We start from the raw sequence: 12,882 nt of genomic DNA, 5'->3' as shown, positions 1-12,882 counted from the left end.
ATTGTCAGCCCTGGTAAAGCAACAGCCCCTGAAGACAAAGGCAGGGCCCTTCCCTGAAGAGTCAGGTTGACTTCACAACTGTAGGCCTTCAACTAGTCTGTTATTTTCCTCCTCCCCCCACATCCCACACCATATGACAGCAGAGGATCACCCTTGTTTAGATCAAGTCAGCATCACACCTGCTAGTTTGGAAATGGATAGTGGAATCGCAATGATCATATACCCTTAGTTCCAGAAAAACAAAGCCCACGTGATAAACCAGTTGTTAACTATGACCTAAGACAAATCAAAACGTACACATTTTCAACAAACCTAGGGATATGTAACTTTTAAATACAACATTCCTGTCAATGGCCCTGAACACAGTAAAAGTTTCATAAACAACCCTTCTATATGGGACACATTGAATTTCACAGAGTCAGGTAGCCTGCCCACACTGAAAGTCTAATCACAGGACCAAAGTCTTTAACAAGCTGAGTTTCTATCAAGAGAGCAAGCAGAGCTATGTCCTCAGAAGTAGTAGTTGTTGTTTTTCAGTTGCTCACTTGTGTCCAGCTCTTTGCAACCCCATGGACTGCAGCACGCCAGGCTTCCCTGTCCTTCGCCATCTCCTGGAGCTTGCTCAGACTCATGTCCATTGAGTCAGCAATGCCATCCAACCATCTCACCCTCTGTCGTCCCCTTCTCCTCTTGCTTTCAGTCTTTCCCAGCATCAGGGTCTTTTTCAGTGAGTCAGTTCTTCACATCAGGCGGCCAAAGTATTGGAGCTTCAGCTTCCGCATCAGTCCTTCCAATGAATATTCAGGACTGATTTCCTATAGGATGGACTGGTTAGATTTCCTTGTTGCCCAAGGAACTCTCAAGAGTCTTCTCCAACACCACAGTTCAAAGCAGTTACCCTAAGTAATTTCATTGCATCTTAGGAAGAAGCAACCATTCCAATTCTGCGGGTTTGATGGACCCAGCACAAGATAGTAACTGTACTCCTTCCTCTTTTTGGAGACCTACACGTGCATGCATGCAGCACCTCTAATGATTTTTATTCCTCTGTCAGGAATCCCTAGTCCCCTAATGACCATTCACCAAGCAGTTTTGTTTGGAGGACGCTCACCACTCCACCCTGCAAACCACAATGCATCTCAGAGGTGAATCAAAAGAGGGCTGTGTCCTGGTTTGGCTCAGGATGCTGCATCAGGAAGGGGTGCAGTCAGGAGTGGTCATTAGGAACCTTCTGGAATATCTGGCCCCTCCTAGGAGGGAGGGAAAGTGGTACGGCCTCCTTCTCAAGTACTCACAGCACTGGACCTGGGAACACTGCTGCTGCTGCTGAGTCGCTTCAGTCGTGTCCGACTCTGTGCAACCCCATAGACGGCAGCCCACCAGGCTCCCCTGTCCCTGGGATTCTCCAGGCAAGAACACTGGAGTGGGTTGCCATTTCCTTCTCCAATGCATGAAAGTGAAAAGTGAAAGTGAAGTTGCTCAGTCGTGTCCGACTTAGCGACCCCATGGACTGCAGCCTACCAGGCTCCTCCACCCATGGGGTTTTCCAGGCCAGAGTACTGGAGTGGGATGCCATTGCCTTCTCTGGCTGGGAACACAGTCCTTGGCTTTTCTGACTGTGACAGACCCCCCCTCCCATGCTATCCCACCACTGCTGGCCCCCAGCCTGGTCAGCTCTGCTTGAAAAGGCCCTACACGCCCCGCACCTGGCCATGTTCAACAGGTTCAGTTCATCACCACGTCCTATGTCCATATCCCATAGATGTTCCCAGGGCTTCTGCTTGACCTTGTCAAGTTTCAAGCAGGAGTGGTCTTGACAGCATGTAGCTTCACCTTACAGGCATCTGCGATAAGTGAGCTAAGAGAGGATGTCACTGCCTGTGCTCAGACCCTCCAGCACCACTAAATCTGGACAATGACCTCCCCATTGGAGCATTGCTTTCTCTGTTCTCATCCTAGACATCATGGCTATGACAGGCCAACAGGCTGTTTCATGTACTTCTATGGTATAAGCAGTCTTAACCAATCTCACAGAAACTGGTAACTGGCCATCAAATGGAAGTTAGAGGTCCAACGCCCCAGCAAATTGGGTACTCATCATGTTTGTGCGCACCCTTCTAGGCAATGATCTGTATTGTGTTTTAGGCAGAGTGGTGAATGTGTCAAGCAGAGTGAGCTTTGCAGCTTTGAAAACCTGCACATCAAAAACTGCAGCAGAAACTGAGGAGTGAGACCATCACAGAGGAGGAGCTGGTGGGGCTCATGAACAAATTTGTGGAAGACACAAAGAACGGGGTGCACAGGAAGGAGGGCTGGCCGGATAATAATATATATGGAGTGGTGAAAATCGGCATCACGGCCCTGTCCAGAATCCAAGCCAGGAAACTGAGTGAGCAGAGAGGACGGGACAAGATCCTCCTGAATGCCTGCTGCCCAGGGTGGGTGAGAACCGACATGGCAGGACTCAAAGCCCCCAGAAGCCCAGAAGAAGGAGCCCCCGTGTACTTGGCCCTTCTGCCCTCAGATGCTAAGGGCCGTCATGGAGAGTTTGTTTCCGAGAAAAAATTGTGCAATGCTGAGCTCACTCACAGCTCACCCATGGGTCCCTTTATATCGCTATCCCAGATTCACCAAACAGACACTTACACTGTCACAAATCTCCCTACGCAGACAAAAGAAAGAAAAAAGAATCAAAGTATCCCTTTCAAGTTCTCACTGGGAAATGGCTGCTAATTTTGTGAAGCCTTCTGTGATGTCTTCTGTGATCTCAGGGGAGGAAAAGCAGGATGGATGATAAATAATAAAGAGAAATCAATAAACGAATAAATAGTTCTTTATAAATGTCCATTTGTGCAGACTGGTTATATGCTGAGCCAGTTCAGAAGTTTGTTTTTTTTTAATATTTATTCATTTGGTGGCACCTGGTCTTAGTTGCAACACGTGGGATCTTCTTTGCCACGTGCGAGGTCTTTAGCTGTGGCACATATACTCTTTGGTTAGGGCATGTGGGATCTAGTTCCCTAACCAAGGATCGAACCTGGGCCCCACTGCCTGGGGAGTCTGGAGTCTTGGCCACTGGACCACCAGGGAAATCCCCATCTTCCCTGGTGTAATATATTGCATGTAATATATCAAAAGGTAGGTCAAGAGAAAAGAGAGTAAAACTCGGGTGTACAACCTTTATAGACAGGACCGGTAGGAAATATTTTCAGCTTTTCAGGTTGAAATAGTCTCTGTGGGAACTGCTCAGATCCGCTCTTATACCATGAAAGTAGCCAGAGACAATATATAAGTCAACAACCATGGCCAGATTGGGCCTGCCAGCTATTCTCTCAACTTTTCTGTTAGAAATTTTACAAGACAAACACCTGGTAGAGTCCAGGCTTTACCACCTTCCTGCAAGACCTTAAGCCAAATGTGTCCTTCAACTGTAAAATGGGGGTAATAGGATAGGATAGATGCACAGATTAATTTTCTGGATATAAGTGATAGTGCTGAAAAGAAGTTAGAAGCGCCAAGTGTCCTATATCACGAGTCCCTGGAAGAGGGGCTCGGCTGCACCAGGGGCGGTGACGAGAAGCTTCGTGCTGCCCAGACCACACCCAGCTCCCCCAAGGCTCCAGGAATTGCTCACCACACACCTTCCCCTCACAAAGCACTCCATGCTGTATAGATGCCTCTACTGTCACGTTATTTGTCACTTCCCATGTAAGATTTCCAACCCTGGGGAAGTGGAAAGTGACAGCCCCTGAAAGCAAGTATGGAACCCTTATTTGAAGAGTAAGGTCTACTTTACAATTGTTACTCCTCAACTAAGCTGTTACTTTGCTCCCTATGATTATGTTTTTCTAAACATACACCAGAGGACTATCAATGCCTAAATCAACATCACAGCATCATATTAGCTAGTTTTGAAGTACACACTGGAATCACAAAGATCTTTTCTTAATTCTGTAAAATAATACCTAACTATATACACCACTTCATAACTATGATACAGGACAATACCAGAACAAAGGCACATTTAGCAATCCTAAGGTTGAGGTCGGAGAAGGCAATGGCACCCCACTCCAGTACTCTTGCCTGGAAAATCCCATGGATGGAGGAGCCTGGTAGGCTGCAGTCCATGGGGTCGCTAAGTCGGACATGACTGAGCAACTTCACTTTCACTTTTCACTTTCATGCATTGGAGAAGGAAATGGCAACCCACTCCAGTGTTCTTGCCTGGAGAATCCCAGGGGCGGGGGAGCCTGGTGGGCTGCCGTCTATGGGGTCACACAGAGTCGGACACGACTGAATTGACTTAGCAGCAGCAGCAGCAGCAAGGATGAGGTAACCATTAAATCATAAGTTCTGGTTAATGACTTTGCACTCAATAGAAGCTTCATAAACAAATGTCCCGCCTGGAAGCATACTGGAAATGCCACACAGTTAGGAACCCTGCCCACTCTGAAAGTCTAACCATACGATCACTTTTTTCTAACTCTGTCACGAGTCTTTTAAGTGAGCAACGAGAGCTATGTCTTCAGAAGCAATTAATCTAAGTAATTTCATTCCATCTCAGGAAATAGCCACCATTGCCATTCTGCCGTGGATAATGGTCCCAGCAGATAACAATTACTACTTCCTTTTTATCTGTTCAGGGTTCTTTTTTTCTCCTTTCCATGCAAGAAAATGGTTTTTGCTCATCTACCAGGAACCCCTAACCACCACCCCACCCTCCACCCCAACCCTTCAATAGCAGTTTTCCTTGAAGGAAGCAAACCTCTTTGCCTTGTAAACCATTGTGTTTCTCAGAGATAGTATCAAAAGAGGGCTATGTCCAGACTTGGCTCACAGAGCAGCATCAGGAATGGGCTGGACGCAGTAATTGATCATTAGAAGCCTTCTGGTACATTTGGCCTTTCCTTGCAGGGAAAGAAGGAGGTAGCAGATGGGGTCTGGAGCAATCATAACCAGGGAAAAGAACCTACCGTGGGACACAGGTGACCCAGTTCCAGGGTAGAGCCTGGGTGAGGTGCCAGTAGCCATTGTTGGCACTTATTCAAGCAGCACACCAAAGCATCCCAGAACTCCGATGGCAGTCACTCACAATACAAGAATCTCTGTGGGTCCCAACTGCCCTGCTCTGTGGCTCCATGAAAGTGCAGGGGGTCAGGCGGAAAGTCTAGTGTCAGGGATTACCTGTGAGGGACAGAGTGAACTTACACCCAAGGCTGAGTCTGAGCCGACTGAAGGAAACAACCGCAGGCACCTGCACGGGCAGCACACTAAAGACAGCGAGGGGCCTCTGTCTGCAGTCCACACGACACGAGGACCCACACAGGCCGTGGGCCTCAGCACTTTGTCCCTCTGGGCAAGGATTCTGGTGTGGGGAGAAGGGAATACATACACTTAAAGGGAAAAGAGCCAGCTTGGGCCAGACCCTCAAGGCCTCTGTCGCAGGAACTTGGGATCAGAACCTGCTCCCAGTAGTGCAGTGATGGTCACTGAGCAGAGTGGAAAGTCCACCTCACTCCAGCTGTACCTCTAGACTCTTCATCTCCAGGCACTCAATACCAAGGTGAGAGATGCCAGCATACTCTAAAGAAAAATGTGACTTACGTTCACCTAATTCCAGCCCTCCCATTTAAGGCATTGGGCACGCATAGCCCACACAGGGATACTCCCACAGAAGAACATTACTTCAAGACTATAGTACATAACTGTACAACCTGATTGACAGAGGCAGAGAAAGTTAACCAAAATGAAAAAGGCAGAAGAAATACTCTCAACTGAAACAGGAAGAGAAATCCTAGAAAAAAATAATGAAGCATAAACAAACAATTTTCCAGATACAGAGTTCAAGGCATTGGTCATAAAAATGTTAACTGAATTAGGGAAAGAAAAGATCTACTGAAAAGATGTCACATGCAAGTAGAAAATAAGGGCTTCCCTAGTGGCTCAGACAGTAAAGCATCTGCCTGCAATGCAGGAGACTCGAGTTTGGCATATAAAAAGACCCAATCAGAAATGAAATAAAAATACAGTAAAGGAATGATTAGAAGACTATGTGATACAGAAGAAAATATACCTTATCTGGAAGATAGATAATGGAAATCACCCAATCAGAACAGTAAAAAGAGACACAAATTTTAGGGAATTCCCTAGCAGTCCAATGGTTAGGATTCCACACATCCACTGCAGAGGGCATGGGTTTGATCCTGCTTGCCTCAAAGTACAGTCAAAAGAGAAAGAAGAAGAAAGAAACACAAATTTTAAAAAATGAAAACAGCTTAAGGGGTTTTTGGGGTAACATTAAGAATACAAACATTCACATTATAAGGATCGCAGAAGGACAAGAGACAGAGAAGGGGATGGCAACTGTTTTTGACAAAGTTAGTTTTGAAAACATCTTGAATCTGAGGAAGGAAACAGATACCCAAGTACAGGAAGTATAGAGGGTTCCATATAAGACAAACAACCCCATACCAAAACGTATCAGAATTACGATAGCAGTAGTAAAGATAAGAAGATTCTAAAGTCAGCAAGAGAATAAAGAGTCATGTACAAGAGAACCTCCCTAGGGCTATCAGCTGATTTCTCAGTAGAAACTCTGCAGGTCATAAAGGAGTAGCATGATACCTTCAAAGTGCTAAAAGTGGAAAAATCTGCAACCTAGGATACTCAGCAAGATTATCATTTAGAGTAGGAGAGATAAAGAACTTCTCAGATAAGCAAAAACTAAGGAAGTTCATCAAGAGTACCACTCTTTAAGAAATGTTAAAGGGACTTCCCTAAGTGGGATGGAAGTAAGAATATTTAGGAAAGAGAAAATACCACCAGAAAAGGCAAATACATAGTAAACACTGGGGATCAACCACTGAAATAAGCTAGTGTGAAGATGAGAAAATAAAAAATTGTAAAAGGAATTATAAATACTACACATATTAAGGGATAAGCATGAAGATGTAAAATATGACATCAAAAAAATGTGGGGAAGGGAAGCAAAAATTTGAATTTAAATGACTGCCAGCTTAAAATGAGTAGGATGTAGTTATAGGACAACATATATGAACCCCATGATTATCACAAATGAAAAACCTACAACAGACAGTTTTCATTCCAAAGAAAGGCAATGCCAAAGAAAGTTCAATGTTCTATGTTCAATGTTCTAACGCTCAATTGCACTCATCTCACACGCTAGTAAAGTAATGCTCAAAATTCTCCAAGCCAGGCTTCAGCAATACATGAACAGTTAACTTCCAGATGTTCAAGCTGGTTTTAGAAAAGGCAGAGGAACCAGAGACCAAATTGCCAACATCTGTTGGATCACAGAAAAAGCAGAATTCCAGAGAAAAACATCTACCTCTGCTTCACTGACTACACTGAAGCCTTTGATTGTGTGGATCACAACAAACTTTGGGAAATTCTTCAAGAGATGGAAATACCAGACCATTTGACCTGTCTCCTGAGAATCTGTATGCAAGTCAAGAAGCAACAGGTAGAACTGGACATGGAACAACAGACTGGTTCCAAATTGGGAAAGCAGTACATCAAGGCTGTATACTGTTATCCTTCATACTTAACTTCTATGCAGAGTACATCATGTGAAATGCTGGGCTGGATGAAGCACAAACTAGAATCAAGACTGCTGGGAGAAAGATCAACAACCTCAGATATGCAGATGACACCACATTTATGGCAGAAAGCAAAGAGGAACTGAAGAGCCTCTTGATGAAAGGGAAAGAGGAGAGTGAAAAAGTTGGCTTAAAACTCAACATTCAGAAAACTAAGATCATGGCATCTGGCCCCATCACTTCATGGCAAACAGATGGGGAAACAATAGAAATAGTGACAGACGTTATTTCCTTGGGCTCGAAAATCACTGTAGATGGTGACTGCAGCCATGAAATTAAAAGACGCCTGCTCCTTGGAAGAAAAGCTACGACAAACCTGTGCTTAGTCGCTCAGTCGTGTCCAATTCTTTGCAACCCCATGGGCCCACCAGGCCCTTCTGTCCACAGGGATTCTCCAGGCAAGAATACTGGAATGGGTTGCCATGCCATCCTCCAGGATGACAAACCTAGACAGCATATTAAAGAACAGAGACAGTACTTTACTGACAAATGTCCATCTAGTCAAAGCTATGGTTTTTCCAGTAGTCATGCATGGATGTGAGAGTTGGACTATAAGGAAAGCTGAGTGCCGAAGAATTGATGCTTTTGAACTGTGGTGTTGGAGAAGACTCTTGAGAGTCCCTTGGACTGCAAGGAGATCCAACCAGTCCATTCTAAAGGAAATCAGTCCTGAATATTCATTGGAAGGACTGGTGCTGAAGCCGAAGCTCCAATACTTTGGCCACCTGATGCAAAGAACTGACTCATTGGAAAAGACCCTGATGCTGGAAAAGATTGAAGGCAGGAGGAGAGGGGGGTGACAGAGAATGACATGGTTGGATGGCATCACTGACTCAATGGACACAAGTTTGAGTAAACCCCAGGGAGATGGTGACAGACAGGGAGAGGCCTTGTGTGCTGCAGTCCACGGGCTCGCAAAGAGTCAGACACAACTGAGTGACTGAATTGAACTGAAAGGCTAGAAAACTAGGACACAAATAGGAGAGTTAGTGGGAAAACAGCCTAACCAGGGAAGTGGATGTTAATCTCAATAGTTAACATTTACCCAGTGCTTACTAGGTGTGTCTTTTTAGACATGTCTATGCAGATTCTTGTTTAGTCTTCCTAATATCACTGCTATGAGCTGGCACTATTATAGCCCCTATTTTACAGAGGAGGAAACAGGCTTCAAATGTAATAGGATGGTAAAGAAATTTAGGAAACTAAATGCGAGGGGTCTGTGTGCTGATGCCTACCATTATTCGTGTTTTGGTGATCCACAGTTTAACACTTGTGGTCCATTGCAGGGACCTGGGGGTTCCATCCCTCTTGGAGGAACTAAGTTCCCACAAGAGTAAACAGCAGGCAAAGTCAAAACCATGTGACTAGGACTTATCAGAAAGAGTGAAAGGGCACCACCTAGTGACCCTCTGGTTCAATGTATGTTTGTTTTTAGTAAGAGAACTGAACTGAACTGATTCATTGTAAAAGTCCCTGATGCTGAGAAAGATTGAGAGCAGAAGGGGAAGGGAGTCAGAGGATGAGATGGCTGGATGGCATCACCGATGCAATGAACGTGAACATGGGAAAACTCCAGGAGATGGTGAGAGATCAGGGAGACCTGGTGTGCTGCAGTCCATGGGGTCTCAAAGAGTCAGACACGACTGGCAACTGACCAACAACAAATTAAAGACACACAGACAAACAATACAACACTGATGAACCACCGCACAGCTTAAGAGCCTTAAAATTTTCACTTATGGTAAATAAATACAAGCACACTGATTAAAAATCAAAATGATCAGAAGGGTATATATGCAGTGAAATGTCAGCCTTCCTATCCCCTGGCTACCCAGTTCTCCCCAAACACACCAGTTTGTTATGTGCCCTTTCAGACACAGTATGTTTCAATATTTTTTACACAAAATGGTAGAGTAATACAGTAGTATAACACCTCCTCCCCAAGAGGCCCACTCCCTAATGCCCAGAACCTGAGAACAGGTTATGTTACATGACAAAAAACGATTTTGCAGATGTCATTAATGTTAATAAGCATTTTAAGATGGGGATATTATCCTGAATTATTCAGGTAGGCCAGTGTCATCATATTAATCCTTAAAGATGAGAACCTTCTTAGGCTGTAGTCAGAAGAAAAGGTGACTACGGAAGGATAGTCAGAGATGCAATGTTGCTTGCGATGAAGATGCAGGAAGCCAAGGAATGCAGTCCGCCCCTAGAAGCTGGAAAAAAGCAAAAAATAAAAATAAAAAATTTCTTCTTAAAACCTCCAAAACGGAATGTAGCCTGGCTGACACCTGGATTTTAGCCCAATCAAGACTTGCAACTTGACTTGGATCAAGACCATCCCCAAGAAAAAGAAATGCAAAAAGGCAAAATGGCTGTCTGAGGAGGCCTTACAAATAGCTGAGAAAAGAAGAGAAGTGAAAAGCAAAGGAGAAAAGGAAAGATGTAAGCATCTGAATGCAGAGTTCCAAAGAATAGCAAGGAGAGATAAGAAACTCTTCCTCAGCAATCAATGCAAAGAAATCAAGGAAAACCATAGAATGGGAAAGACTAGAGATCTCTTCAAGAAAATTAGAGATACCAAGGGAACATTTCATGCAACACACACACACACACACACAGAAGTCTCTCAGTCATGTCCGACTCTTTGTGACCCCATGGATTGTAGCCCACCAGGCTCCTCGGTCCATGGGATTTTCCAGGCATGAATACTGGAGTGGGTTGCCCTTCATGCAAAGATGGGCTTGATAAAGGACAGAAATGGTATGGACCTAACAGAAGCAGAAGATATTAAGAAGAGGTGGCAAGAATACACAGAAGAACTGTACAAAAAAGATCTTCACGATCCAGATAATCACGATGGTGTGATCACTCACCTAGAGCCAGACAGCCTGGATGCCAAAATGCTCAAAATGCTCAAAATTCTCCAAGCCAGGCTTCAGCAATACATGAACAGTGAATTTCCAGATGTTCAAGCTGGTTTTAGAAAAGGCAGAGGAACCAGAGATCAAATTGCCAACATCCTCTGGATCATCAAAAGAGCAAGAGAGTTCCAGAAAAAGATCTATTTCTGCTTTATTGACTATGCCAAAGCCTTTGACTATGTGGATCACAACAAACTGTGGAAAATTCTAAAAGAGATGGGAATACCAGATCACCTGATCTGCCTCTTGAGAAACCTGTATGCAGGTCAGGAAGCAACAGTTAGAACTGGACATTAGAACAGTTAGAACAACAGACTGGTTCCAAATTGGGAAGGGAGGACGTCAAGGCTGTATGTTGTCACCCTGCTTATTTAACTTCTATGCAGAGTACATCATGAGAAATGCTGGGCTGGATGAAGCTCAAGCTGGAATCAAATTTGCCAGGAGAAATATCAATAATCTCAGATATCCAGATGACACCACACTTATGGCAGAAAGTGAAGAAGAACTAAAGAGCCTTTTGATGAAAGTGAAAGAGGAGAGTGAAAAAGTTGGCTTAAAGCTCAACATTGAGAAAACTAAGATCATGGCATCAGGTCCCATCTCTTCATGGCAAATAGATGGGGAAACATTGGAAACAGTGTCAGACTTTATTTTTCTGGGCTACAAAATCACTGCAGATGGTGATTGCAGCCATGAAATTAAGACACTTACCTCATGGAAGGGAAGTTATGACCAACCTAGACAGCATATTAAAAAGCAGAGACATTACTTTGTCAACAAAGGTCTGTCTAGTCAAGGCTATGGTTTTTCCAGGAGTCATGTATGGATGTGAGAGTTGGACTATAAAGCAAGCTGAGCACCGAAGAATTGATGCTTTTGAACTGTGGTGATGGAGAAGACTGTTGACAGTCCCTTGGACTGTAAGGAGATCCAACCAGTCCATCCTAAAGGAGACCAGTCCTGGGTGTTCATTGGAAGGACTGATGTTGAAGCTGAAACTCCAATACTTTGGCCACCTGATGCGAAGACCTGACTCATCTGAAAAGACCCTGATATTGGGAAAGATTGAGGGCAGGAGGAGAAGGGGATGAAAGAGGATGAGATGATCAGATGGCATCACCAACTCAGTGGACATGAGTTTGGGTAAACTCTGGGAGTTGGTGATAGACAGGGAGACCTGGCGTGCTGTGGTTCATGGGGTCACAAAGAGTTGGACACAACTGAGTGACTGAACTCAGACTTGCATCAGAACTGTAAGATAATAAATTTGTTTTGTATTAAGCCACTAAGTTTGCAATAAACTTCTGCAGCAGCAACAGAAACTAATATACACTCTATATGATACCATGCTTTTGAGGTAAGAGATGTACAGGCCCTGGACTGAGCAACTGCAGTTGGTCTCCTGCTGATGCTGTGAGATGCATGCCAGCAGGAGCACTGAGCCCTGACTGGGTGCTTTCCTGTGGGTTTTCTGGTCAGACACATGCGCAGAGGAGGCCCTCAGTCTAGGGGAAGGACAAAAGGAGGAAAAGACACCAGCTGGAATCCATCTTGGCTGAGAGATGTGCACCCACATCAGGACCAAATAGGGGATGATTGACCGGAAAAAAATCTGGAAAACTGCGTGGGTGCAGGAGGGGCTAGAGGAGCTATCTCACGTTGAAGGTCAGGAAGGGCGGCAGTGAGGAGATACCCTTCGTCCAAGGTAAGGAGCAGCGGCTGCGCTTTGCTGAAGCAGCCATGAAGAGATACCCCACGCCCAAGGTAAGAGAAACCCAAGTAAGATGGTAGGTGTTGCAAGAGGGCATCAGAGGGCAAACACACTGAAACCATACTCACAGAAAACTAGTTAATCTAATCACATTAGGACCACAGCCTTGTCTAACTCAATGAAACTAAGCCATGCCTGTGGGGCAACCCAAGACGGGCGGGTCATGGTGGAGAGATCTGACAGAATGTGGTCCACTGGAGAAGGGAATGGCAAACCACTTTAGTATTCTTGCCTTGAGAACCCCATGAACAGTATGAAAAGGCAAAATGATAGGATACTGAAAGAGGAACTCCCCAGGTCAGTAGGTGCCCAATACGCTACTGGAGATCAATGGAGAAATAACTCCAGAAAGAATGAAGGGATGGAGCCAAAGCAAAAAGAATACCTGGCTGTGGATGTGACTGGTGATAGAAGCAAGGTCAGATGCTGTAAAGAGCAATATTGCATACGCTACGCTAAGTCACTTCAGTCGTGTCCAACTCTGTGTGACCCCATAGATGGTAGCCTACCAGGCTCCCCCGTCCCTGGGATTCTCCAGGCAAGAACACTGGAGTGGGTTGCC

The sequence above is a fragment of the Bos grunniens genome, chromosome 1 (assembly GCF_055505025.1).
Source record: "Bos grunniens cultivar Pamir isolate PY7600 chromosome 1, Bosgru_T2T1.0, whole genome shotgun sequence".
NCBI classification, from domain to species: Eukaryota; Metazoa; Chordata; class Mammalia; order Artiodactyla; family Bovidae; genus Bos; species Bos grunniens.
The sequence above is the reverse complement of the archived record's forward strand: the minus strand, read 5'-3'. Positions refer to the sequence as shown.